Source organism: Colobus angolensis, unplaced genomic scaffold (genome assembly GCF_000951035.1).
Source record: "Colobus angolensis palliatus isolate OR3802 unplaced genomic scaffold, Cang.pa_1.0 Scaffold11, whole genome shotgun sequence".
In the NCBI taxonomy this organism is placed as follows: Eukaryota; Metazoa; Chordata; class Mammalia; order Primates; family Cercopithecidae; genus Colobus; species Colobus angolensis.
This window is the reverse complement of record NW_012112030.1, coordinates 9,710,471-9,737,841: the sequence shown is the minus strand read 5'-3', so window position 1 is coordinate 9,737,841 and position 27,371 is coordinate 9,710,471. Positions and strand designations below refer to the sequence as shown.

The following is a 27,371-nucleotide window of genomic DNA, read 5'->3' as shown; positions in this document are numbered from 1 at the left end:
GGGGGTGAGTGTGAGTGCGCGCGGGGCGCGTGCGCGTCGGGGGCGTGTGTGCGCGCGTGTCAGTGTGCCCCTTCCAAGAAATGCCCAGTGTGCACCCCGTGCACAATCAGAACCCATTCAGCACAAGCCCGGGGTGGGAGGCGGCGCTGCTGCTGGAGGCGATGGGGAGAGCGAGACAGACGTGTCAGCAGCAATGCAGATGGGGCTGGGGGCCGCACTCGCTGGCGAGTTAAGTGGGAATTGTGTTTCTGCGTGTGTGTGAGTGTGTGTTGCTGTATGGTGCCGCTTCTCCCTCCCTTCCTCCTTCCTTCCCACTTCCCTCCTTCGCTCGCTCCCTCCCTCTCTCCTCTTCCATTCAGGTTAGCTTTCCCACCTCTCATCCATGCCTATCCCAGGAATGGTATAGCCAGACCTTTTCTGAATTATTTATAGACCGGTACCAGCTGTTTTCAATTCCTCTCGTGTGCACTCTGTGGGAAATGCGGGGTTTCCTCCCCCCTTTCCATAAAACGAATTGATACCTTTTTCGGAATGCATTTTTCTCACCCTCCGGGGGACACGCGAATCAAGCCCTGACCGCCTCTTTTTCCCCCTTAGGAAGGGGACGCTTTGGGAATGACCATGCTCCACCGAGGGACGGAGCCGGCCCCCAGCTTCTCCACACAGAGCCTCCTCCACTAACGCTCCAAAAACCAAAAACCGTAATTGCCAGAAGAAGCGTTAAAAATCTATTCCAGCCACTAACCTCACATGCACACGGAATAATTACTCTGGATTCTGCATTGTGAGCTGCTCTCCATACCCTGAATTACCTTTGAATTAAATCTTTTTTTTTTTGAATTTGCATCTCTTCAAGACACAAGATTAAAACAAAATTGACGCTAAATTGGATTTTAAATTATCTTCCGTTCATTTATCCTTCGTCTTTCTTATGTGGATATGCAAGCGAGAAGAAGGGACTGGACATTCCCAACATGCTCACTCCCTTAATCTGTCCGTCTAGAGGTTTGGCTTCTACAAACCAAGGTAGGGCAAATTCTATTTTATTTTTTCCTCACCTGGGGTAGGGATTCCTCCTTTTATCTATCTCTTCGAGTCCCTCAAGTGGATCTTTTTGGAAGAAAAGGTCACAAGATGTGAAAATAATGCTGTTTTGGGGAAAAGGCTTATTACAAAGGAGGAAATCTCCCATATTTTTTCTTTTTATTCTCTCATCAAACAGGTTTTGGGCTTTTGGGGGGCAGTGGGGATGGGTGTACGTAGGCACAAAAGATGTTGGATGGCATCAGGGGTATCTATATCTATATCGACATAGCCAGCCAGGAGACCTGTGTGATTTTCCAGTTAAATAGCATTTTATTCACCCAGAACTAAAGCTCCGATTTTTATGGGAATCTAGAAATATTTTTTTTTTTTTTGTCAGTTGGCTTTATTCCCCTTGTCACCTTCATGCCTCTCTCCCTGTCTCCTGTCTTTACCTTCCTAGTCATCCTTTCTATGCCCTTTAAAACAGATACAAATAATGATTGAGATTACTGTGATTGTTGCCCTGAAATCCACTTGCTGTCTAAAGGGTTGACACTGGGCCCAGAGATCCCGGGAGGCCTATTGCAGAGGGGTAGGTCTAGGTGGGGATCAGGCTGGTCCAAGAACAGCTGGAATTGAAGGATGCTGCAGGTTAAAGGACTTAAATCTTAAGCTTGGAAAGGAGGAATTCTGTCAATATTCTGCTTTTAATTTGTATTTTTTCCTGTGCTATTATTTTTGAGCTGTAAATTTCTCCTTCTGTCTACACATCTATTTATACCCACACATCCTCCAAGCAAACTGTTACTTCCACACTCTTGCAAAATGGCTATCTTGCAGAGTTCTAAAATGCTGTGCATGTGGAAGGGGTGCAGAATTCGACACGTGAGTCTTTGTGTTAAACAAAGAGATGTGCTGTTTGCATGTGTTAGTCTTGTATCCTCAAAAATGGAATTAATACTTTAATATTTTCCCTTTCATCAACTTTTACAATATGTGAAATGTGATTAGGCAGTATTTTAATGTACTTGAGAAGAGAAATAGCAGGAGAAATGGAAAAGACTTAGCTAATGACTCTTCAGCTAGTCACTCATGCAATCCAAGACAACTCTTGAGAAAATCAGATCATTCATGGGTTGTAAGGCCATGATGGTGAGTGGACTGCTCCTTTCCTTGTTCCACTGACCATATATCCCTGAACTCTGAAGGTGTCTAAATGCAGGAATCAGGTTGGGATAAAGATCTCCAAAAATATGTAGCAGAATCATTATCATCATTATTTTTCCTAAAAGTGTTATCACCCCCCCCAACACACACACATTTTTTTTCTGGCATTTTAAAACAACAATTTTCTGATAATCCAAAATACCAAAGGGATGTGGGGAAGAGGTGAAAGATCTTTGTCGCTCAACATGACAGTAGATGACAGTTCTTCATTGTCCAGAAAGGATAGATGTAATCCAGATTCACTATCCCCCTTTCCTGGGTTTCATTCTTTTGAGTTTTATTGCTGAAATGCTACTTTGTAACCATGGTGTAATCAGAGTGAGAGGGTGGGATCCCACTTTGAACAATGTTCTCACCACATCTACAAATAGCTGAGGTTATCTGGCGTGTGCTCACCTTAGAGACACCTGAGCTCATTCTCCATCTGCTTCCACTCCAAGTAGGAGGATGAACTCTTAATTTGACTTCAAAATAGAAAAGAGGTATGGGTGAGAAAGGCAGCTCCATGTGCAATTGTTTCATACATACAAATGGACAAGGAGAGGAGGGCATTGATGGGGCACAGGGCCCCTTTTGCATCCCCAGTGCCACAATACCAGTACTCTACACCCAGTAGGTCCTTTGGAATGTTTGTTTGTTGGTGATGGGGTTGATAAGGATGCTGTTTGACAGGATCTCAGCTACCTCATTTATCTTGAATGCCAATGGGTGAAGCCAGGTTCCAGACTATCATTAGTTGTCCCTAAGACTAGGCGAGGTGGAAAGGGGAGGGAGTTGAGGAAGAGAGGAAAAAGTGGGTGGGGAAGCTATAAAGGGAAGGGAGAGGTAATCCAATTGGAAAGGGCTTGTTAAGATTCAAGGAGGAATCGCCACAGGTGGTCTGTGCCTTTTCACCATCCAAAGCCATTTTGGAAACCCTGACGAGGAAGCAGGTGTTCCCCATCCTTGCGGGCAGTCTCTGTGAGGCTGTGACTCAGTGGTGCTCTGAGCCATCTCAGGGCCATTGTTCTCGCCCCCTTTTTTCCCCTCACAGCATAGAGCTGACTGGGTTCTATTTTGTCTTTTCTCCTTCTGCCACCCCCCTTACAGTGTGGGTGACATAGGAAAGAAAGGTGGCTGCTGGTGGGAGGAAGAGCAAATTTAATTTCAATCGAGGAGCCTCCATGATGTGCAATTAAGAAAAATAATTATAATAATGGGAAATGAAGACTTCCCAGGACACAGTTAAGGACATTAGGTGGGTGATTTCAAGAGAAGCAGAACAAGATGGTTATCTTCTATGTCTGTTTCAGGTGTGGCAGAGCATGGCGGATCTGTGAACACAGAGTGATGTGGCAGTTTAGAGTTAGGTGTTACATGTAATTTTTCCTCTCCCATTGGTTCCATCCCTAGGAAGCCTGTCTGTCTGAAAATCCTTGCTTTGCTAACGTATATATGCATTTTTTGCCAGGGATGGACGCAGGCAGAGAGAATCAATAAGAAGGCAAAATGACAGGAAAGGAGGGGAGAGAAAAAATCCTCTATTCAATACTTTGCGCACCAAGTGCTTTTCTTTAAGTCTGATTGAGAAGAGCGACTTCCTCTGGAGAAGGGATGAACAGCAGGAACCTTGATTTTGTGTTCTTGGTTTATCTCCAGAAAGATAGCTTTGGAATCTTGACCGTCTTCCTTGACCTTCATGTACACGCACCCAGCCTTGTGTGGGGAGAGGCAGGGGGTACCTGGGAGGTGGGCAAATGGACTGAAATTGGCTGGTGGAATGAGGCATGTTTGGGAGAAACAGGACTGAGCTGATCCATTCCTTGGCCACAGTATTACCTTGTAAAATATTCTTTCAGTTTCCCATGAATACAATAAACCCGGGGGACAGGATTTTTTTTTTTCTATATTCTTGTTTAAGAATCTGAAAACGAAGGTGACATATATACTACTAACAGGTTAAGGTAAAAAAATTGTTAATATTTATGGGCTATAAATAATATTGATGGACTATAAAAGGAGACAGGTAAAAGGACAAATTGTATGGGAAGAAATCATAATCCCAAATCAGCATGCAGAAGCTAGGGAAGAGAAAAAAGCCAGGGTTGAACTCACCATTCTAAAGGTGGGAAAACTATTCTTCCAAACGATAGTCTTGTGTCTTTAATATTGAGGACTGGGGCCGACAAAAGCACTCATCTTGTGTATTTTGTTGGAGTCAAAAGTGGCTGAGCTGGAAAAATGACACTCCTCCTTTTCCTCAGTGCCATTCTATCCCATCCTTATGAATTCTAGAAATTTCTTCCTTTCAGTAAACTACATTTTCAGTCGCTGCTCCAGTGCACATGACTGGATACCAGTATTGTCTCTCACTGTAAATAAATATAGATCAAAAAGTTACTGGTCTAATGAATTGTTCGCATTTATTAAAGTAGATCTCCTCTTTGCAACCACAAGAAGAAGTCTCCAGGGACAGTAGATTAGTGGTTGAATTGATATTATCTTCCAGAAGGAGGTCAAAGCTGGAACAGAATGTAGTCGGGATGAAAGAGCAGGCAGAGCTCAAAGAAGGTGGGTTTCTGAGGTTCACCTGCGGCTGTTAATGGTGCCTGTGGCCATTACACAGAATCCATTGTGCTGTGAACCTTTTGGGGGATTGTGAACCCAGCAAGGTGTGTTTATGAACCTTTGGTTGTTTTCTTGATGTTCTCCACCTTATTTTTGGTCTTTTCACTTCTTAGCACTTTCAGCAGAGGTTGGCAGAGAAGGGACCTCATGCACGTCTACGTTGTCCCCTTGCTGAAACTCTCCATGGCTGCCCCAGGCTGTGGAATTGCCTTCCTTTCTAGTCTTCACCAACATGTGCTCATGCTTCTTAGTTTATCTTGATTTTGTTTATACGCCCTGTTTCCCTAAGAATTTTGTGAGCTCCTCAAGGGCAGGGAGAGATGTTTTATTCATCTTAGAATCATTTGTACTTAGCGTAGTGACTAGCACGTAATAGATTTTCAGAAAATGTTAAATAAATGAATGGAGAAAGGAAGTGAGATATTAATTAGTCGATGATGCTACCTGTTTGTTCTGTTGGGTTTAGGAAGGGTTAAAGTTATGCTGTTAGATGAGATTAAGAATATCAGAGCTATGTGACACTTTATAAATCATCTACTCTGAACTTCTCATTTAATAAAGAAACTGAGATCCAAGGACATTAAGTGATTTCCCTAAGGTTGTATAACTTCTTAGTGCCAGTGCTTTGTACACCATGCCATTGATTAGAGTGAAATGCAGAGTTATCTGTGGATTTTAAATATCTACATCAGTGCTTCTCTAACTTTATCATATATTGAAATCATCCGGAGATTTTGTGAAAATGCATATTCTAATTCAGTAAACCTGGGCTGGGGCTCCATATTTTGCATTTCTATTGAGCTATCAGTTGACACCAGAGTTGCTGGCCCATGCATCACAGGTCTACACCATCCCTGCTTTTAATTATAGACCATGGTTAGTGGCCTTGGCACCAGACCATTGGCAGTTCTGCTTGTATTCTACTTTTGGGATTCCAGCACTTCTTTTTGTTTTGTTTTGTTTTGTTTTTTAAATCAGAAAGAAACCTGTATATTTAAGTTCACCCATCTCCTCTCTTCTTTCACTCTTTCACCTATGCACATCTTTCGCCTGCTCTCTCTTCATTCTGTACTCTCTTATTCTGGTCCTTCTCACAACTGATTCCTCTCTTTCTTCTTTTTCTTCTTATGTCCTCCTGCTTTTTAGTTTATCTTTTTATTAATGTCTTAGTCTTTTTTACATGATTCTGTTCTTTTAACTTCATTTATTTTCATGTCTTTTGCTTTGCTCAGTTATTCAACAAGATTTGTTAAGAACATTGTGCTATGAAGAAGAATTAGCTCTGTCTGTACCTTCCAGTAGCCCAGGATCTAGTGGTGTGGACATGTATAGGTAAGATCTACAAAGGAGAGAAACCTGGGAGAGTGAGGAGAGCTTCATGGAGGGGTCGACATTTAAATTATGTCTTGAGGAAAAAATAGAAGATTTGTAGGATACGGAAAGACAGGTCATTTCAGGAGGACAGAAAGCATATGAAGAGGAAAGTTAGTCTAAAAGGCAAGCCTCCCACTCTTCCTTGCATCCCTTAACTCAAGGAAAAGAACAACACAGGAATTTGCTGCTGCTTTGATTAGGAATTTCAGATTACAAATGACAAGGTTAGAGAGTAAAGCCAGGGTCTTCTTAAAAGAAAGAAGAGGCTCTAATTTCTGCTTTTGTGATTCTGTAGTTAGTGAAATCCTAACCTTGTTTATTAGACTTGCCTCTAGAATGAGCAAATGATACGGTTTTCATCTTAGACCACTGGATTGCAGCTAACTCTATTGATGGCCATTACAAGGAAAGGGACAGCTGTTAGTTGGTTTGTGTCCAAAGAGAAACCTGGATCCTAGCCCAGGCCAAGCTACTCAGAATGAAGGACCAGCCTAGCCCATGTGTTTCTGGAGTAGGAAGGTAAAAAGTTGCCATGCCCTTCAGACACCAGCTGCTTTCTGTAATGGCAAAGGGGAGTGATGGATGAAGAGGGATCCCGTTATTCCTAGGGGATTCACAAAATGCTCTTTGGTAGTCTATTTAGAGTGACTTGATATTTTCGAGGTTTTTACTTCTGGGGATGTCCAGGTAAGGAGATGTTGGGGAGACACCTTCAGGCACCTCTTGATTAAACTATAGCATTGGTGCCTAAGGGAAGATGGGCTTGAAATGGATGATTCCCTAAATTTATTTTGTATCTTTTTCTGCTCCTTATCCAAACATTTATCTAAACTTTCACCATTCTTTGTATGGTGTGGTTTGTATTTGTTTCATTAGCAGAAGAAACCTAAGATCAGCCTGATGACTTTTTAAAGATCCATTACATATAAAGAGAGTACCCTGGATCTGAAGACATGTGGGTGAGTAAATGCCCACCATTGACTGACCTAAGAGTCATGCGTTCCAAGGGGACTTGAGAGGCAGAGCAGGGGAGGCACCGTGATAAGGCTGTGCCCAGGGTCCCTGAGAAGGCGGTGGAGGGGAAGCAGGGCCAGCTCTCTGGGAATGGCAGACCTGGAAGGAGAGGGAAGTGACGGGCTTTGGACCTCCTTGGAGCCTAGCTTGATGGGGAGCAGAAAGTCTGTGGCAGAGGAGCTTCCTAGATTAAGACAATTAAGGTTTCAATGAATTAACCCTCTGAACTGCTTACTCAACTCACCAACGGCAAACTATGCCGTCCACATGCCATCCTCTGTGTCTTTCCTCACTGCCTCACTCAGACGGAAAATTTCTTTCTTTAAAAAGAAATGTCAAGCTTAAAGTTCCCATTAATCTTTATATAGACCCACTCAGGGCTTCAACTGGATAGAATTTCTTAGGAAATCAGATCTTGTTTCTTTTTAAGAGAGGGGACTTAAAAACAGTGGCTGAATAAAAGCACTACATGGTTACAGGAAGGGAGAAGAGAGTCTTAGAAGAAGCCTGAAGCTCAGGTGAGGACACTCATTCTTTCTCCCATAGCTAATTGTACTCTGTGAAAATGGTCGACATTCTTAACTAATCCTCCCACCTTCTAAGGGCCGTAGTCTGGTCACGCAGATGCCACAGCAGTTTGTATCTTTGGATTCGAGATTAGTGTATTGGCTATGTATCCAAATCCACACATACCCCAAGCACCTGTGCATATTAGACTTGTGTGTGGATGGATATGTTTGTACAGTGACTTACCTACTAAATATAGTAGACCCCAAAATCATAAATGCATTAAATGTGTGCAATTTAGGGACAATAATGCCTGTGGTCTGTGTGTGTGGTGCAGGATAATAAAGCAATAACGCTGACAGTCTGGATTATTGGAGGTTACCTGTCCTCCTTGACAACCACCCTTTAAAAACTGTGAAAATAGTCCTAAGGTTGGCCACGTGGCCTAAAACCACATAATGTGGTCAGCCACGTTCACTGACCCTCACTTCGGTACTTTCCTCTCCCCTGCCCTGCCCCCATGAGCCCCCTTGGAATGCATGGCCCTAAGTCAGCCAGTGGTGTGCATTTGCTCATCCACATAGCATCAGAGTCCGGAGTTCTCTCTTTATATGTAATGGGTCTTTAAAAATTATAGGTTTTTCCAAGCTGTCCAGTAGCTGCCTACATGATAATGAAAGAGGTGGTGGTCTTAGGAGTCAGAAGCTTATATTTAATTCTGCTTGTGTTGCTTTATTTTGTGACCATGTACAAACGGTTGACTCTGGACCTCAATTTTCTAATTTCCATAAAGTGACAGTAGTCTGAAGCAGTGATCTTGAACTCCACTTCAATAACAGAGTCATCCACAGAGCTTAAACAAAAGCAAATACAAAAAACTAGACAAGAATAACAACAAAGAAAAGAATGATGCCCATGCTCAGACCCTACCCCAAAGAGTTAAATTGAAATCTCTCACGGAGGGATTCAGGCAATGGTCATTTTAAAAACTTCCCTGGAGGATTCTAATGCGCAGACATATTTGAGAATGACTGGGCAAGATGATTGACAAGGCACCTGTTAGCTTTAAACATTATGTTATACTAGCATTTTAACATGAAGGTAAGACCTTGTCACTGTTAAACTGTTCTGTGATTAGTAGACGGTCCCTGGGCCAGAAGTTAAAGAAAAAAATGCTGTTGGGATATGATGGTACTTAGTCTGCAGATTGCACACAAGGGATGGAACTGGGGTTTGAATTAAGGGAAGCTCTCTCAACACTAACACTGGCCTGGTGTTGAAAGTTAGGAAACTTAGGGAGAATGTTTTCCTGACACCCTTAAAACAGGTGTGGCTGCAAAATAGGGCGAGCGGTTCTTGATTTTGCAAACATCCTCTGTTCCACTTAGTCTTTATTGAGGGTGCCCCATTTCTTGTTTCGGAGAGAAAACCTCATTTCAGTCCTTTGTAACAGTGTAAATGTAGGAAAACTATTAATAAATGGGGCTGGCTAAGCAGACCCTGATTGACTGGTAAGGGGTGTGAATGGTGCAATTATCTGAGTGCTAGTTGGAATTCACTAGCCCTGTTGCCCTCCCTCTGAGTGCCTGAAGTAGAATATTAAAGGCACGCAGAGGAGGAAGAGGGTAGGAGGCATCAAGATGTCGTTCTTCTGTGACTATAACTTTAATCACTGATTATTAGGCTGGCTGGGTTAATAGTTTTCTCACATCCTTCCTTTTTGGCTTCCTCCCTTCCCCGTTTTAAAATAAATGTGAACCTAAATGTACAGAGGCAAGAAAAAAGCCCAGATTTATGAATCTGTGTCTTTAAAAAGACAAACTATAAAAGAGTAAACACACTACTTCTCTTTTGGACAGCTGCTAATAGCCATTGAAGATAAAAGAGAAAGAGTATGAGTGTGGTTTGGACTCAGTGGTGTTTGGTGGGCTGTGTGGTGGTGTGAGGCCTAAATATTTAGGAGAAAACTAAGACGCATACTCCTTGATTTGAATTTTCAAATATCTGCTGGCTGGCCCCACATAGGCAAAACATCCAAATCATGGAGCTACTGCAGCCTTTACCCTGGAGTTTATTACCATGCAGATCAGTTTCACCGGTGAGCTCTGTGGAGCCACAATTGCTATCTTTGTGATTCTTGGTTCTTCCTCTTATCACCTTGTTAGAGGCTCCAGAATTGTTTCTGAGCTCAAAGGGGAATGGAGAATATTTCAGTTTTTATTTGATTTTGTTTACATCTGTTATACTGGTTTTGCCTTCAGTTCACATAGGAAGAAGGACTGCGGAAGAAATTCTACCCTGGCCAAATATAGGTGCTCAGATTTGAAAGATCTTTCCTGAGCACGAGAATGCTACCCTTTGGATTTTTGAAGAAAGAAATACTGTGTGTGTGTGTGTGTGTGTGTGTGTGTGCGTGTGCGCGCGCATGTGTGTGTTTAGAGCCTACATGTGGAAGAGAAATCACTTTTGTTTAAAAGTGATCAAATTTGTTACAGTGATCAAATTTATTAATTTTTTATTTTCCTGTGAGGACAAGATTTATGTCTTTGTCATTTTATGTCCTCAGTGGTTAGCAGAGTGCTCTCTGCACATGGTCAGTGCTCAGAAAATGTTGGTTGTTGGTAAAGATGATGATGGAAATGCATGTGCATTGAAGATAAAGCTGATATGTTTATACCTTTTATGTTTCCATTTCCTTGCCATCCAAGTACCTCTTAATGCTTTGGGTGAGATTTACTAGAGTTGAATAGATGAAAGTATCTTTAGTGCCAGCTTTAGGCTGATGAAGTGAAAATATACTCATTTCTTTGTGCCTCAGTTCTTTGAGCTTCCTTTCACATTGTGTTTGATATGGACATTTCTTCAAAAAGCTCTCTCTCATCACTAATTATGCTGTTGCCCCTCCTTTCAAGTTCCATGTAAATACTGTTCATTCCTCAAGGCTCATCTCAAAGGCAGGCTCCACCATGAAGTCTTGTTTGATCTCCCCAACTAGAAGTGAACTCTCCCTTGAGAGGCCGAGGCAGGTGGATCAAGAGGTCAGGAGTTCGAGACCAGCCTGGCCAAGATGGTGAAACCCTGTCTCTACTAAACATACAAAAATTAGCTGGGTGTGGTGGCAGGTGCCTGTACTCCCAGCTACTTGGGAGGCTGAGGCAGGAGAATTGATTGAACCTGGGAGGCGGAGGTTGCACTGAGTCGAGATTGCACCACTGCACTCCAGCCTGGACTGTCTGGAGTAAATGAGATCATGGTTACCTTCTCAACCTCTCCTTTTTATTATGTACCCATTGACAGAGTTGCTTTGCTTTCAACATGAAATTCAAGTTTGACACTGAAACTCATGAATGATCTTTCAGTAACCATTGCAGGCAATCCAGTTTATTGATAAGTCTGCATTTATGCAACTGAGACAGAGATTAGGAAAAGGAATGAGAAGGTCCTGGAATTATGTAATCAGAATTTGTGTATCATTTAAAGATAAGAAGTGGAATGAAAATGCTAAGAATTATTGCTGTCAGTCTAAATATAGTTATTTATAAGAAATTGCCTTGCCTTTGCTTGAGACAAATTTCTATTGAAATTTGCGTTCTAGATTATGCCCATTATATTCTAGATTATGTTAATGCACATTATTTCACTTAATCCTCACCACAAGGCTGACATTATTTCTGTTTCTCAGATAAACTGAGTGAGAATTAGAGAGCTGAATGTTATACAGCTATAAGGAGCAAGCCAGGATTCCAACTTACCTCTTCTGATTCTAACCCCTGACTCTTTAAATTAGAGTTGCTTCCATGTTAAAAAAGATAAAGGTTTATGTTGCATGTAGTGGAACTCATAAACAGCATGTACTTGGAAACTTCAGCTAAAGTGATTTTCTTCTAGATCCCTTCTCTTGAGACTTTGCTGTTGGTAAAAGGCAAAGTTGTTTAAAACTGGAAAAATGGATCCCTACAAAATAGCTGATTTCTGGACCTTAATTTAATTCAGTGAGGATGAAGGATGAGAAACTCATGGTACTGGCCATGAGCATCTCATTCATTTCACATATGGCTAAGGCCTGGGCAGCATCATCTTAACCTACTCCTACTATTCTGTAAGTACATTTCACCTCTGAACTTGAAGACTCTGGTTCCTCTAAGAGGGAAGGAACAATCCACTTCTCTCTGATCATGTAATCTTGGACATTTTGAATATTCTCCATTTTCTTGTTTTCTATTTTTTTCTCAAACCCATTTGCAAACTACTCCTTTGAATAGAGACTAATGGTTAAGTGCAAGAGAATGGCAGTCATAAGCACTGCTTTGTGCTTGGATTTTACTATTAACAGGGGTCATCATTGTTAAAGAGGAAATTCCAAAAAGGATATGAGCGAGCTAGTTTTGTTTCAAATATCTATATCAACAATTAACTTGGAGGGCAGTTTTATAGAAAATAAATGTAAAATACAAAGGTTAAATTCCCCATATCTTTTTTTTTTCTATTATGAAAGAGGATATATATTGGTGCCACATGGAGTACCTTAGCTTTACCATATGCATATTTTAAAAAGGCTTTTCAGTAATTTGAAGCAAGGTGGAATTGAGGAGAGAGGCACTGGTCTTTGGCCCTGTTGACCAGATCCCATCTCAGCCCCACCCTGGCCAGCACTGTGTGACTCAGGCAAGCTCTACGACCTTGCTGAACTCACTTCCTCATCTGTAAAATGAGGTCTTTAGGGGAGCCAGTTATGTTGACCCCCCTAAAGATGTCATTTTGTGGATCGAATGAGGAAATGTAAAAAATCTCCTCAACCATAATTGTAATATACATATGTGCAGTATGAAATAATAATTAATAACTACATCCTGCTCCAGCTAGCCAGTTTTCAATGTATTATGTGGCCTTGAATTCAATATATCCACTCTCAGTGAACAAGAAAATGGAAAATATTTAATGGGCAAGACATGCCGTGAGTGGTGAGGTACGCAGCATTCTGAATGCAGAGTGGCACCTAGGCATTGTGACCTGCGGTTTTTAATCTTTGGTCTATGTCTCCTTCCCAGCTTCTCTTTCACAGTATTTTATTGAGAAAACTAGATAAATACTTGTCAGAAAGGAGAGCAAAACTAATCTTTCTAGCTTTATGTGTGAAACTGTTTTTTCCAGGCTTATCTTTTATCTTTACATGATCCAAGAAGCGAAGAGATGGAGATGGTGACACAGGCAGGGGCAAGGGATACTGTGAAAGGCTGATTTACACTCCAGGCCTTTGCTCATGCCTCTTGCTCTGACTGCAGTGCCCTCCCCACCTCCCCTCGTGCCTGCAAGTTTCAGCTCAGGGATCCTCAGCTCCAGGTCTTCCTGTCGCCCACAGACTGGAATCACTGCCCTCTTCTTGCTCCCATAGCCCACCCTGGGATGTGAAAGGACTGCTGTCATGTCTCTATCCATCCCACCTCCCAATGTGAATTTCTCAAGGGGAGAAACAGCATCCATCCTCACGTCCCAGTGTGTGCCTAAAAGAATGCTGGCACACCATCGATGTTTAGTAGATGGCTGCTACTTTGTTGTGAGCACCTACCGGTTCTGTGCTTAGTGCTTTCCATGAATTGACCAGTTTAACCCTTTCAAACACCCATAGAGGTATGTAAGTTTATCTGCATTTCACAGGTGAGGATACCGAGACATGAAGACGTTAAAAGCTTTCTTTGCTTAAGTGGCACAACCAGGATTTGAACCGGGCGCTTTGGCTCAGGTTCACACTCTTAAACTCTGCTCTAAGCTTTGTAGAACATGTTTATGGTTGACCTGATGCTCAGAGACTTAAAAGAAACATACTGCGGCCGGGCGCGGTGGCTCAAGCCTGTAATCCCAGCACTTTGGGAGGCCGAGACGGGCGGATCACGAGGTCAGGAGATCGAGACCATCCTGGCTAACACGGTGAAACCCCGTCTCTACTAAAAAATGCAAAAAAAACTAGCCGGGCGAGGTGGCGGGTGCCTGTAGTCCCAGCTACTGGGGAGGCTGAGGCAGGAGAATGGCGTAAACCCGGGAGGCGGAGCTTGCATTGAGCCGAGATCCGGCCACTGCACTCCAGCGTGGGCGACAGAGCGAGACTCTGTCAAAAAAAAAAAAAAAAAAAATACTGCGTGTCTGGTTCTATGTAATGAAGAGAGTGGAGAAAGAGAAGGGTGCACAGCAGGATTCGAAAGGTGGTTAGGACCTGGACTTCTGTGAATGATTTGTGGGCCTCTTTCTTCTGATGTACTCGTTAGCTAGGACACAACCAGGACAGTCTTCCAGAAATGCACAGGAGTGTAATTAATGTAATTGTTGAGTTATGCGGAGGGTGAAATGGGTTGTGTTTTCAGCACTTCCTCAGCTCCTTGTGTACTTCCTCAGCTCCTTTGCTGTCATCTTTGGGTTTTTTACATTTTCCCCGCCACTGTCTTCTCCACCTTTCTTTCTGCAGTGTAACATGGCAGAGGCAGAAAACAGTGATTTTTCTCCTGAGCAAGAACTCAGGAGTCATACTGCCAGGGTTTATGTTCTAACCCTTGTTCATGTATTGGGCAAATGTCTTTATTTCTCTGTGCTATCAGATTCCTTATCCATCAAATGGAGTATTAATAATTCTGGGTTTTTAGAGTTATTGTGAGAATCAGGTGAGTTATTTCACTTTGAACAATATTTGTCACAGAGTAGGCATTGCAGAAATATTAATTACTGTGACTTCCCCTGTTCCCAACCCACTAGGTATCTAATCAGAGCTAGTTTGGGTGGTGCAGTGTGCCGCTTAGTTGTCCCATGTAGAGGGCCAGCAGTCATTTCTGAATTAGAAGCTTCCAGATCAAGACTGACTTCTTTGAGTATCTCATCAGATTACACCTGGCAAGAAAAGACAATCTGGCCACAAGGTGCCATGTTTCTAGAATATTTAGAGAACATGCATTTTTAGTGCAAAAATGCAGAAGATACAAATGGAAACCAATTAATTGAGGATTTCCAGGTTCAAGTGAGCCTAGGACAAAGTCACCACGAACTGATCACACTTGAAAAACTGTAAGGAAAATTAAACAGCCAAAATTTGAGAAAGAAAAGGAAGGTTTTCAATGAAGGAAGGCAACAGAGGTGAAGACAAACCCAATTGGATGCAATAACATCAATCACTTACATTGCTAAAGCTTGATAGTGTGTCAACAGCTTTCTCATATATACTGTCTTCCTCATACATTATTTGGTCTTCCCAAGAACTCACCAAGAGGAATTCTGGGCATGAACTATTTTCCCTCTTTTAAAGGTGAGGACATTGAGGTACGAAGTACTCTAGTGATATAAAGTGCTCTAATGATTGCCCAAAATTATGCAGTCAAGAGGAAGAAAAAGCTAGAATTCAAGCCCAGCTTTTCTGAATCTCATGTCTGGGGCTCTTTCTCCTCTGCAGGTGCCTTGAGATAGTTGAGGAGAGCAGCTTGCTCTCCTAGATGAGAAAGTCTGGAGGAAGCCTGCTCGGATAAACAAAGGGCTTATTCTAAAAAGAAAGCCACGTCAGTGGGCAGGTAGGCATCTTCAGAAATGGTAAAGGTTGTGAAATCTGAGAAGGAAGATTGACATATCATGCAAAAGATTTAAGACTTTAGGAGCAAGGGAATTATTACCATTTTACCTCTCTATCTTTCCAAAATTTCCACAATAAAGCGTGTCATTTTTATATTTAGAAAAGATGATTAGGAAATAGAAAATGAAAAACTTTAGCTATCTGAGGAATTAAAGGAAAAGCAATAAAAGCCATCTTCATAAGAACAAGAAGTATATCTTTAATTTCTTAGAAACATAATTGGGAACTGTTTACTCACATACAATCACACACACGTGTGTGTGTGTGTGTGTGTGTGTGTGTGTGTGTGTGTATGTAAGGTATATAATCTGGATTCTAGCATGAGTTAGGGAACATAAGACCAATATAAAATTGGAGAGGATTTTAAAACATTAATTAAGGAGAATATGATAAATAACCCCAGGTCTTCATGACAGATTCTAAAATGTCTTTAACAAAGAAGTGGCCAGTGCAGGGCCAAAAGCTGCCATTTGGGAAAAACACAGAGGACTGGAAAGATCTCTGAGAGCCAGTGAATAACCTTCTTTGAAAAAAGAGATGATGGCTAGAAATTACAAACTCATAAGCACAAATACTAGGTTGCAAAAATATCAAACCTGTCAGTTACCTTAAAGAGACCAGGGCTAGGAACCCTCAAAATGACTTTTTAAAGAACAAATCCTATTAGATCTGGGGCTCTGTGAGAATTTCAGGCTTGGCAGGCTGCAGGAAACTGATATATGTAATTAAGGAAAAGTAAGAAAAGTTTGTGATCTGGCTTATCCTGAGATTCTACTTTCTAAACAGGGAAAATGGGGTGGGTTAAATAGATGGCACTCAAAATGGAGTGACGGCAGTGGCTGCCAGCTAGGGCAATGCCAAAGATGCTATGTGGTTCTCACCTGGGGGGGCTTGGACCCAACCTATATTAACATTCTCAACAAAGGTGGGAACAGTTAAGTACTGTGCCAGCTTCTCAGGTCTCAACAAGGAAGGCTGAGCTCCTGTCTAAGGAATGAGGTGTTCTGCGAGTCAGCTTTGCACCGCTGCTGACACAAACAGCCTGGCTTACAGCCTGCAAAGTCCATGATGTCCTCCTTGACCCCCAAACCCACTTCATCTTTGCTGCCTTCCCACTTCTACCCTGACCTTTATTCCACGCATTTAAGCAGCAATTCCTAAAATGAATGTTCTGGATCCTCCTCCCTGAAAAATCAACTTTTGTGCCAATGCCTCAATTTCCACACGAAGTATTGTTAGGGCACTTAGGATCCCTGAAATCCATCTATGAATGGCAGGTTAAGAGCCCTTGCTCTGGACCATGTGTCCAGGGCACACCCGGGCATATATTCCTCTAGTTACTTGTCTCTAGAAGGTGAAGACTTTGGAGAACAGCTTTTCCTTGCAATCCTGACTTTTTTGTCTTTCAAGATTAACCCGCCGCATGGATTCATTTATAGGACGTTTATGAAGGTTTGTGGCCAAGGGCCAATCAAATGTAATGCCTATCCTCCAAGAGCTCACACAAACCAGGAGCTGAGATTTGGGCAAAAATGTCTAGAGAAGAAGGCAGAATTGATGGTGTCTTTAAGGTGGTAGAAATCAAGTAATGTAGGAGCCCGGCTATCTGGCCCAGTCACGGGTGAGCCAACGTGACCACCCAGGGATGGGGGACGCAAGTACTTAGGAAGGGATGAATGTGATTCAGATATTGGAATAGAGGAATACTAGCTTTCTTTATAATTCTCTGCTATGTTAGCCACCTCCCGGTCTGCCCTAATGGACTCTGACTCTTGTCTAAGGCCCTGAGAACAAATTCTAGCCACAGCCAGAGATTAAGTCTCCATTGGGACCCCAGGGTGAAGATTTCTTAAAATTTCTCATAAGGTTCTCCTCCCCTCGCAAAGTTGGTATTCAGTGGATTGTCTCTTTACCTTTCCCACCATGGGAGATTTGTCTCTTTTTTCTCCTGGGTACCAAGCAGTGCCTTACAAGGACAGCTGAGTCCTGGCACCCTCAAGATTCTGGGCTGGTACTGCTGTGGCTTTTACACCAATGCAAGTCTAGATCTTGAATAGTCGACATCCAGAAGTAAAGATGGGAGCCCCAATACCACTCCCCAGTGAGGCAGTCTGTGGGAGTCAAAAGCTGGGTTTTTGATGTCAAAGGGACTTCAGTTCAGAATCCTGGAATTGCCACCGAGTGACTTTGGGTAAGGCATTTCAACTTTTGACTGCCAGCTTTTCCTCTGCTGTAAAATGCAGGTTATGTGAAGGTTAGATGAGGTGAAGTATGTAAAGCACCTGGAACTGAGCTCCCTGCCTCTCTTGTCCATATCCTGTGAGTAACACTGCCGATTTCTCAGTAGGGTAGGAAAAAGCAAAAGGGATGGTCCTTGCTGGCCTTCTCCATATTCTTTTATATTTCTTACATAAATGCCTATCCCAGCCTGTGCCTCAACGATCCTCCCCTACAGCTGTCATGCCGAGGAGAATTGCAGAAGCTTGGTGCGTTCATTTCTGCTGATGAGGGAGATGGAGTAAAGTGTATGAAACTCAGTTCCTAGGACCGCCTCAGGAAATTGGGAGTGTTACAGAATAAGCCCAGAAATTAGGTGCGTCCAAGGGGGCGATCCAGAGAGACCTGAGGGCTGGGAGCCTTGGGTAATAACCCAAGAGAGAATGGCAGGAGCAAGGAAAGAGGGAAATTTTTAAAAAAGAGAGGGTGACACTGATGAAAGGAAGACGAGGAAAGTGCCACAGCCAGGAACTGAACTTCCATCAGCTTCTCTGCTATTTCTCCACCTGTGTGTTAAGGAGGAAAAAACTAGGGAGGGAGAGAAAAAAGGAAGAGGAAGGATGAGAAAAACAGGGTAGAAGGAAGAGGTGGCGGATGAGTGGGATGAAAGGAGGTCTGCCTTCTCTGACGGCAAGGGGAGACGGGTGCAGACAGAGGGTCTGGCTAACTGCATTCCCCAGGGAGGGACAATGCCTATCACCCTTCCTCCTTCCTCGTCTAGCGGATGACGAGGTGGCAGCAATGTTGGCACTGGGGGAGAATCAGAAAGCGACAGTTGCTCTGCCCCCCTGGGAAGTTCTGTCTGGACTCCAGGGAGTTTTTGTGACCTCTTCGTGGAGGTCAGCCAGCCCGCCCGCCTGCCAGCCTCCAAGGCTTGCTTGGATGTTTCGGTCACTGTGATAATCCAATCCTCTGCCAGGCAGATATTTGCTTGGTGTACATCTCTTTGTCTCACTCCTGCCTGTAAATGGTGGCAAACAGACATTTTGGGAAGGAATTAAGCATTATGAGTTCACAGAATGTCAAGCATTCACGTGGCAAATATAAATCAATTTTGAATTGTTGCTGGTTTTAGGTTACTTATAGTATGGTGCCTACTCGTAGCATAGGCAATTCAGGGTTAATTTTATACAAAACGAATGCAGTTTGCTAAAATCTGAATTGAATAACTGCAGGCTGGTGAAAATATTGATCTTTGTGAAGCCCTTCTGTTTCCATGGGAGAAGGGATGGTATATATTTAAGGTATTGGGTCTTGATCTCCCTTTGGTATTGGAATCAGGGGTGGGCATGCGGTAGGTGTGGAGAGAAGAAGAGCATGAGCCTCCCTCTGCTCCTGCCTGGTTTCTCGGTGCAGTTGGGTTCAAGCCCAGATGCAGCTGGAGGAAGAAGCAGCTGCCAAGCAAAGCCGTGCTCCCTGCCGCTCACTGTGTGGAAGAGCCAGCTCCGTGCACGTGTGTGTGCCTGTGTGCGTGTGTGTGTGTGTGCGTGTGTGTGTATGAGAGAGAGAGAATTTGAGAATATGAATGAAAAACCACTTTTCTTCACAGGGTATAAGAACTTTAGGGTACGTTCATAAGGGCAGTGATTCTGATTTCTGTCTTAGAGACCAGCATATTTGAAATGCTGCCCAGGTAGTTCTAATGTACAGCCAAGTCTGAGAATTGCTCTTCCCACCACCTCTCTCACACCCATTCCTTTGTCTCATGTGTGCCTGAACCGTGCTGCCTGCAACCTCCACTCTAAGGGAGGAATACAGCCTCTGACTTCTTGGGACTCCAGCCATTCTTGTCTGCCATTCCGCTGGACCTGCGTTTCTAGAAGATGTGGTGGGTTGATTAAATAAATGCTCTTAACCCTCTAATTTTATGCGCACAGCTCCTCATGCTGTGGAAATAACTGCTCTTAGATTTTTCATTGTAAGTGGATTGCCCAGATTGCCCAGAGGGAAAGAACTTTGTCTAATTTTAATAAAACAAGTGTTTATTTAGTTATTCAGTTAAAATGGTCAACATTTTTGCACTTTGTTGCATTTTCTCCTACATATTTCAAAATATACACTAAATTAACTTTTTTAATACGTTGGATTCATGGATTCTTGCACATTTCCATTGCAGATCAACCACTTACCGGCAAAAACGTGCCCTCCAATTCTTCCACATTGTGTCTTTGTCCAGGTGTCCAGCAGCATTGCTTCCCTATGGTGTCTCTCTCACCCCCTCCCACAAGATCTGGTTCCTCCCTCCTTGTGACTTCAGGCTTTGCTTCCTCCACTTCACTTACGTCACTGACCTTAGCTCTCAGTGTGGAATTCTCTAATGCTTCCTTCTCCTGGCCTTAGAATTCCTTGTTGCTTCCCTTCCTTCCCTCCCCTGCCACTCTGTTTCCTTGAACTGGAATTCAGCTTCTCCAGTACTGACTCACCCACTTGCAGGCATATCTGCTTTTAGTGTTCTGTCACTCCCACTACTAAGGGCAGATGAAAAGAAAGTCCTCAGAATACTTTCTTCCAGAGTCCATCATCACGAATGACGGCGTGACCAGCCTTTGCTCACAAGCACCCACCCCACTCTTAAAACATGGGCTTTCAGAGCATTCTCTCCTCCATCATCCTGATCTCAGTTGATGGTGTCATCACACTTTGCTGAGAAATCGTCACTCTTGGATGTAAATGTCCATAATCATTCTCTTTCCAGTATAAACACTCGTGTGTACCTTTTGTTTGCTGGATGCTTCAGAGGGGACTTTGTTTTGTCCTTTACAGCTACAACTGCCTTTGTCCTGACCCAATCTGTCTCTTCATTATGGACTCTGCTGTCACACAATACTTTCTGTCTTTCCTGACACCAGGAAGTTCTGTCTTCTCTGCTTCTTCACTGCTGCTTTCAGTGTGGTCACCCTAAAACCTTTATTGATCCAAAACAAAATGCATTGTCTTCCCCCAGCCCCTCTCTCTGGGATCCCTGTTTCTTAGGTAGTATGAGACTTCTTTTAGTGCCATAGGCCTGATGTTTTGGGGTCTCCTGCATGCCCCCAGCAGCCCCTCCTCAACCCCACCCCATGGATTCTATGGAGTCTGTCTTCAAAGTGCTTTTGCATATGAATCCTCTTTCCACAAAAAGGCAGTAGAGCCTTTTGGTAAGAAACATGGGTCTTGGAGCCAAACTGCCTGAAGCTGCCACTTTTTAGTGGTGGAAACTTTGAAAAATTACATCACTTCCAAGTCTTGGTTTCCTTATTCGGGAATAATGGAGAATAATAGAAAAACAGTGCTTAAAAATATTGTTTTGAGAATTAAATACATTAATACCTATAAAGGACTTAGAACAGTGCCTGGCATGTTATAAATGTCTAATAAATATCAGTATTACCTCTGACCCATGGCTCTCTAGTGGGGGCTGTTTTTCCTCTCAAAGGACATTTGCCAATGTCTGGAGACAGTTTTCATGGTCATGACCAGGGAGCAGGGGTAGAGGCCTGGGATGCTGCTCAGAATCCTAGGATGCATGAGACAGTCCTTGAAAATGAAGGATGAGGCATCGCCAAATGTCAGCATTGCTGAGGCTGAAAAGCTCTGCCCCACTTATGCCACCATTTTCTCGGAGCTCAATCAAGTGTCCGTTCTGTTTTTTCTCAGTCCTCCACTCCCTTGAAGGCTCATTTTCTCACATGGTTTCAGTTACAAACTGGTTTTGATCATTCTGCAATCTACGGTTCCAGCATCCTGAATAATAATATCTCCAGTGGTGGATAGAAATCTCTCCTGGCATGTTCTCCCAATATTGCAATATTGGAAAATGGTGACGATCAAAAGAAAAACAGAAAGAAACCCACTGTTCCTCTCCGTTCTCTCTTCATTCAATCAGCATCTCTTCACCAACACATTTCTATGGCTGCCAGTGGCACACTGTCCTGGCATCAGTTTCCACTGGCCTTCTCTCCAAAATCCCCCACTTCCACTCCACGCCAATGTCGGCTGGTTCTCCCTCCGCATGGTTTCCTTGGATCCTTATTTTCCATTTCCATGGCTACTGCTTAGTGCAAGACTCTAGCTGGCATCCCCTGCCTGGACCTCGCCCCCTCTCCTCCACGCTCCACACAGCTGCTGGAATTGTCTTCATTAAACACTGTTTTCCTCTACTCACGAATCCATGGTGGCTCTCCATTACTGCTTATTAGCAAAAGGAAATTCCCCAGGAAGCCCTCTGCAGCCTGACCTCCCTCTCCCTGCGGTCCCCACCCTGGCGGCTGCCTACCTTGTGTTACTCCCTCCCAGTGTCTGGGCGTTCACCTATCTGAACTCCTCCCTGTCTGTCTCTACACCTTAGAGTGTTACAATTCCCCTTCCTGGAAAGCCTCCTTCTCTCCTTTTGCCAAACTGTGTCTGTCACCTCCTTTAAAATCTGGCTCAATTTTGAACTCCCCCAAGAAACTTTCCTGAATAACCCACCAGATTCTCCATGTCCTGTTACTCAGTCTCTCATTTTGGTCACAATTATTTATTAGATTTGGCCTACATTAATTTACACTTGCTGATATGTATGAAGAATCCCTTAGTATTTTTAGAGAATATCCAAATGTGTATCTTTCATTCCCCCTCCCCCCCCTTTTTTTTTCTTTTAAGCTAATTCCCACGGTCCAAGTCAAGTGCTCTGGATAGAGCAGGACTTTAATAAATGACATCTCTGTAACGTCTTTTTTCCCCATCTCTCAAAGCCAAGGAGGGACTTCAAGGGTGTGTTTTATGGGTGACTTTAAAATAACCTTCTCGTCTTTTTGTGGTTGTGTTGGTAGTGGGTGGGAGAAAGAGGAGGAGGATGAGGAGTAGGACAAGGAGAAAGAGGACGAGGAGAACACGGAGGAGGAAGAGTGGAGGGAGGAGGAGGAAGCAAATCTGGGCTTGCCAAACACAGGCAACAAAATGCCTCCACCAGAGGTTGCCCACGGGAGGAGAGATGTGGTATAAGAAAAATGCACAGTGCCATGTCCTGGGCATCTGCTAATGAGAGCCTCCCTAGGAATAAAGGAGAGAGAAACATACTATGTACCAACCTTTGGGGGTAACACCCAGCTTTTGTTTAGCATTTGGCAGCATGCTGGATGCTTTTAAGTATATTTTAAATCTGTGACCTCATTTGGCAAATGAGATAGATGATGTTGTTCCATTATGCAGCTGAGGAAGTGAAGGCTAGGAGAGCTCATGTGACTTGCCCCTGGGCGTCAGGACTGTGCTGGCGTTTGAACTCAGGTCTTGTGAATTCCGGGGTCCCATGCTCCCCATTGAACCCTGTTGCCTCATCTTACTCTGTAGGGTAAAGCTCCAGGGATCACCTGTCACTTCAGTGCCCTTATTTCTACAGATTGTGTTGCCATTATTAGTCCATTATTAGTAAAACTCAGCCTAGACTTAATCCTAATTAGTGCTCTTTTCACTTTATCACAAACACTACATTTTATTCCTAATCTAAGGTGCAAATAGACCTCTTCCCAAGAGCCTTGAGACCAGTGCTGTACAATAAAACTTTCTACCGCGATGGAAATGTTCTCTAACTTTGCTGTCCACTGTGATAGCCACTAGCCACCTGTGACTAGTGAGAACGGAGAATTTCAGTTAATTTAAGTGCCAATAGTCATGTGCGGCCAGTGGTTTCCTGCTTGGACATGTCAGCTCCAGATTCATTATGTTCTTATATTTCTCAGAGTTAGTAATTTGCCCAATCTGGGTTTTCCCATCTCCCTTCCCTTTTCACCCTCTGGGAGGTTACAGTAAACCACGAAGATTCAGAATGTGGGAGCTCACCCAAGACGGGCCTCCGCAGAGCCTGCGTCGTCATCAAGGGAGGCAAGAGAGATGAGGGAACCGACTGCTGTGCTGGGAAGTCGGCACTGGGTGGGAGGCATTTGTGGAGGAGAAACCGCCAGCTCCCAGGTGGGTCTCTTCCCTCCTAGCAGCCTTATAGGAGCTCAGCACTCATTCCTGTGTGGTTCTCACCTCTTCCCACAGGAGACAGGCCATGGGAGGAAGCTGAACTGCTTCTCAGAGGTTGGTGTGGAGGGGGCTCTGATGTGTCACAGCATTAGCCTTCTCCATCTGGCCCAGTGGAAGGTTATCGATGAGTTGAAGATGAGTTTATTGGGTGCTTCTGTCTTTAATTTCCACTGAGAGATACCTCAGTAGTGCTTTATGGTTGAAGCCTCTCTTTGCGGTCCTCTCTCTCTGTGTCTCATGCTTGTGTGTGTACCCATACAGATGTATATGGTATGCACACCAAATGCCCTAAGTACCTTTCTTCCCATATCCTGCATTACATCACAAATACTAGTTACTATATTTACTGAGGCTGACCTCCCAGGAGAGGCTCCCAATGGCAGACTTGTTGCAGCCGAGCCGAGTCCAGTGGAAGCATCAGAAAATGACAGATCCCCAAGAGAACAGCTAATGGAAGCAATAGGTTGATGGTATGGCACGGTGTGGCCTGACCCTGTCTTTGCTGGTTTCTTTCTCTTTTCTTGTTCACTATTCTGCTCCACTTGAATTTTAATCTAATTTATTTTGTATGCCTATAAGAAAATAACCTGAACTCTCTTTAACCTGTGGGACATACGGTATTGGACAAATTGAATCTGTTTATACACAGAAATTAAGGGTAGAGGATGAAAAAGAACTTTCCTTAGAAATTCAGAGTCTTTAACTGCGGCACTAGAGGGAGGATCTGAACTCTGATTCTCCAAGTCTAGAGAAATCGTGGAAGAAGTTAACCTCGGAGTTAACTGTTTGAGGGCCATGGATGGTACTCATCCATGTAAAAATGTTCCCTCGTGCTCTTCATTGCAGTGTATGTTTACAGGGAAATGGAAGTTTGGTTCTGTGGCTCAAGGGCTTACTGGTGAGTCCCCAGAAGACCCTCCAGGTATGCTCGTGATGATGTGGCTCGTAGCTGGGCAGACAGATGTGAGCCCACACAGGGCACCCAGAGTCCATACGGAACGAACAGTTGGAGGAAACGACTCAGAGAAAAAGGCACTTGTTTTCACACAGAGGCTTTTAGAACAGAATGAGGGTAGGGGCATTCAGGGCAGCTGTGACACAGAGAAAGCGTTATTGCCCTGATAAGAGATTTCTGCAAAATTTTCTCTGAGGAATGTAGATTTTAAGAACATAACTCAAATTGCCACGAGTTATCATTTAAATCAGAGATCTAATCACATCTGCCTCCTCGGAAGCCTTTAATGGCTCATTATTGCATGCAGAATGAAGTCCTTGTTTTCCTCCACAGCGTGCCTGGGCGTCCGTGGTTCGTCTCTGACGGCCTTTGTCGCCTCCTGCCCACTGCATTGCTTCCTTCTCTTTCTGCTCCAGCTCATTCATGCACTTAGTGCATGCCCTTGACACACTTCCTTGGCTTTGCTCAGGTCATTCCTGCCTTCAGTCAGACATATCCCCTGCTCCATCCCAGCACTGTCAAAGTTCTGCAAGTAAGTTCTTCAAGGTGTCGCTGCAACCTCACCTTCTCTAAGAAGCCTTCGCATTTCCTTCAAACAGGGGATGCATTTTTCTCTCCTGCATTCTTACGTATCACTCTGTATTCTCAATGGCCCTTGTCACCCTTGTCTTATTTGCAAGTTATTAATATACGTGTCTGGTGCCACCATGCAGCTGGGGCCCCCTGGAGAGCCAGGCCGTAGCTTCTTGATCTTCACACTGTACGTAGTCTAGAAAAGTGCATTGCATACAGCAGGCACGTCAAATGGGATGGTTCTTTGTTTCTTAATTGAAACCACTGGCTGCTTACCTTTATCTCTTCATTTGCCTTTTATACTTGTTTTGTAGTTTCAAAGTGTTGTATGCCATATATAGGCCCAAAGGTGGAATTGAGTTAAGTGAAGAAGCCGGCTCCAGTGTACATGATGAATTCTGCTCATTTCATCTCAAAATTATTTGGATGCATGAATAATTTCAGCTAAGTAGAATAAGGACATTTTGCTTCAGTTAGAACCGGTTCAGCTGTTTCTTGCTCCTTAAAATCATCGAAGTAAAGTTTTGAATTTGAATGCCTCACAGGTTCTACCCTGTTAAAATAGAGCCAACATAATGATTTAGGCAAGATTCTATGTCTGCTGCAGACGTGCGGTGAGTCTTCTGTCCTTTCTGTTAATCTTTCAGCATCTTTGATATTACCTTGAGGTTTTGGTTTTGAATTTGCATTTTCCCAATAGCACTTATGGTGTTTCCAAATAGTACTTAGGTTTATTTACAGGTCAGATCCTGCTACAAGAAATAGTGTGAAAATCTCTCTGCTAACAAAGAATGCTGGGTCTGAATAAATATGTAACCCATTTGTCTCAAATAATATCCAATCAAATAGAATATTTGGCCTTAAAATATATGGTCACATTTGTTTATAGTTTATTATAATATTTTATTTACTTTAAATAGCTTAAAAGATGTTTTGTTAAATCCATGATCACTTTTGTCAAATCTTCTTCTGGAATAGAAAAGAGATAAAAGATGGGTACATTGGGTGAAGGCTCATTTATATGCCTAAAAAAGGGCAACCACATGACTTTGTCCCTCTTTCTATCAGCTCTATATGAAAGCATTTCTCTAGAGTGGAAGCTATTCCCTGTGATGGTATAATTGGAGGGCTCAGTTGCACAATTTTTCTTCCCTTTTGTGACAAATTATGTTCCTTTTGTGTCATAAGATATTTTTTTGTCCCTTCAAAGAAGAAAAAGTTATTCTTTTTTTTTTTTTTTTTTTGAGATAGAGTCTCTGTCACCCAGGCTGGAGTACAGTGGCAAGATCTCAGCTCACTGCAACCTCCACCTCCCAGGTTCAAGCGATTCTTCTGCTCCAGCCTCCAGAGTAGCTGGGATTACAGGCATGCACCATCACACCCAGGTAATTTTTTATATTTTTGGTAGAGATGGTGTTTCACCATGTTGGCCAGGCTGGGCTTGAACTCCTGACCTCAAGTGATCCACTTGCTCAGCCTCCTAAAATGCTGGGATTACAGCACTTTCATATGAATGTCACCCAGTGGTTCTCCTGAACTTGGATGGAACTCAGTCTGCAGATGGCCAGATTTACTTGTAAGAGCCTGATGACCAATGCTGTCTTGCTTTTATCTAGAGCTGAGGAGGCAGAAGTGCTCTGAGCTCCCACACTAACCTGATGTACTGGCCCCGTCCTTCCTGTCTTAACCTCAGGTGAAACATCAGGGGTCAATTATTGCAGTGGAGATGGCTCTAGCATCTCTAACCTGGCCAGCACCCTTTGTTGAATCATGTAGCAAATTACGTTTGTTTGTTTGTGCTGAGATATTTTTTAGTGCTGAGGTGGACATTCAGAATCAATGCCATTGTGGGTTAGGCCCAGACCTAGTAGGCAGATTATATCTGAAAGATACAATCACAGAATGTTAGCACCAAAGAGGACAACTCATTGTGTGGCTGAGGACACTAAGACCGATGGGCTAAGCAAATACCAAAGTACGTAGCTATGCCTGATCTAGGGCCAGAACTCAGGCAGCCTGACTCCCGTTCCAGGGCTTCTGAAACTATGTCAACAGTCTACATGCTTTTCAAATCCCACATTTTGATAAGTAAAACATTTGGGGGTTGTTATCCCTAGTCTGTGTATATTGTTATACAGTCAAGAAAACAGCCCATACTGGGTAATTCAAATGGGAGAATGTAATGCTGGGAATCAGAGACAAAGGGGTAAGAAGAGCTGA

General features: G+C 43.3%; 1 protein-coding gene across 1 annotated transcript in view; it reads left to right on the top strand.

Moving 5' to 3' along the window:
* The first annotated feature begins 834 nt into the window (after nt 1-834).
* Nucleotides 835-27,371, top strand: part of GRIN2B (glutamate receptor, ionotropic, N-methyl D-aspartate 2B) — a 418,720-nt gene continuing 392,183 nt past the window's right edge. Inside the window, exon 1 of the mRNA XM_011954126.1 lies at nt 835-1,026. The gene's annotated coding sequence lies outside the window, so the exon portion shown is untranslated. The remainder of the gene's footprint in view (nt 1,027-27,371) is intronic.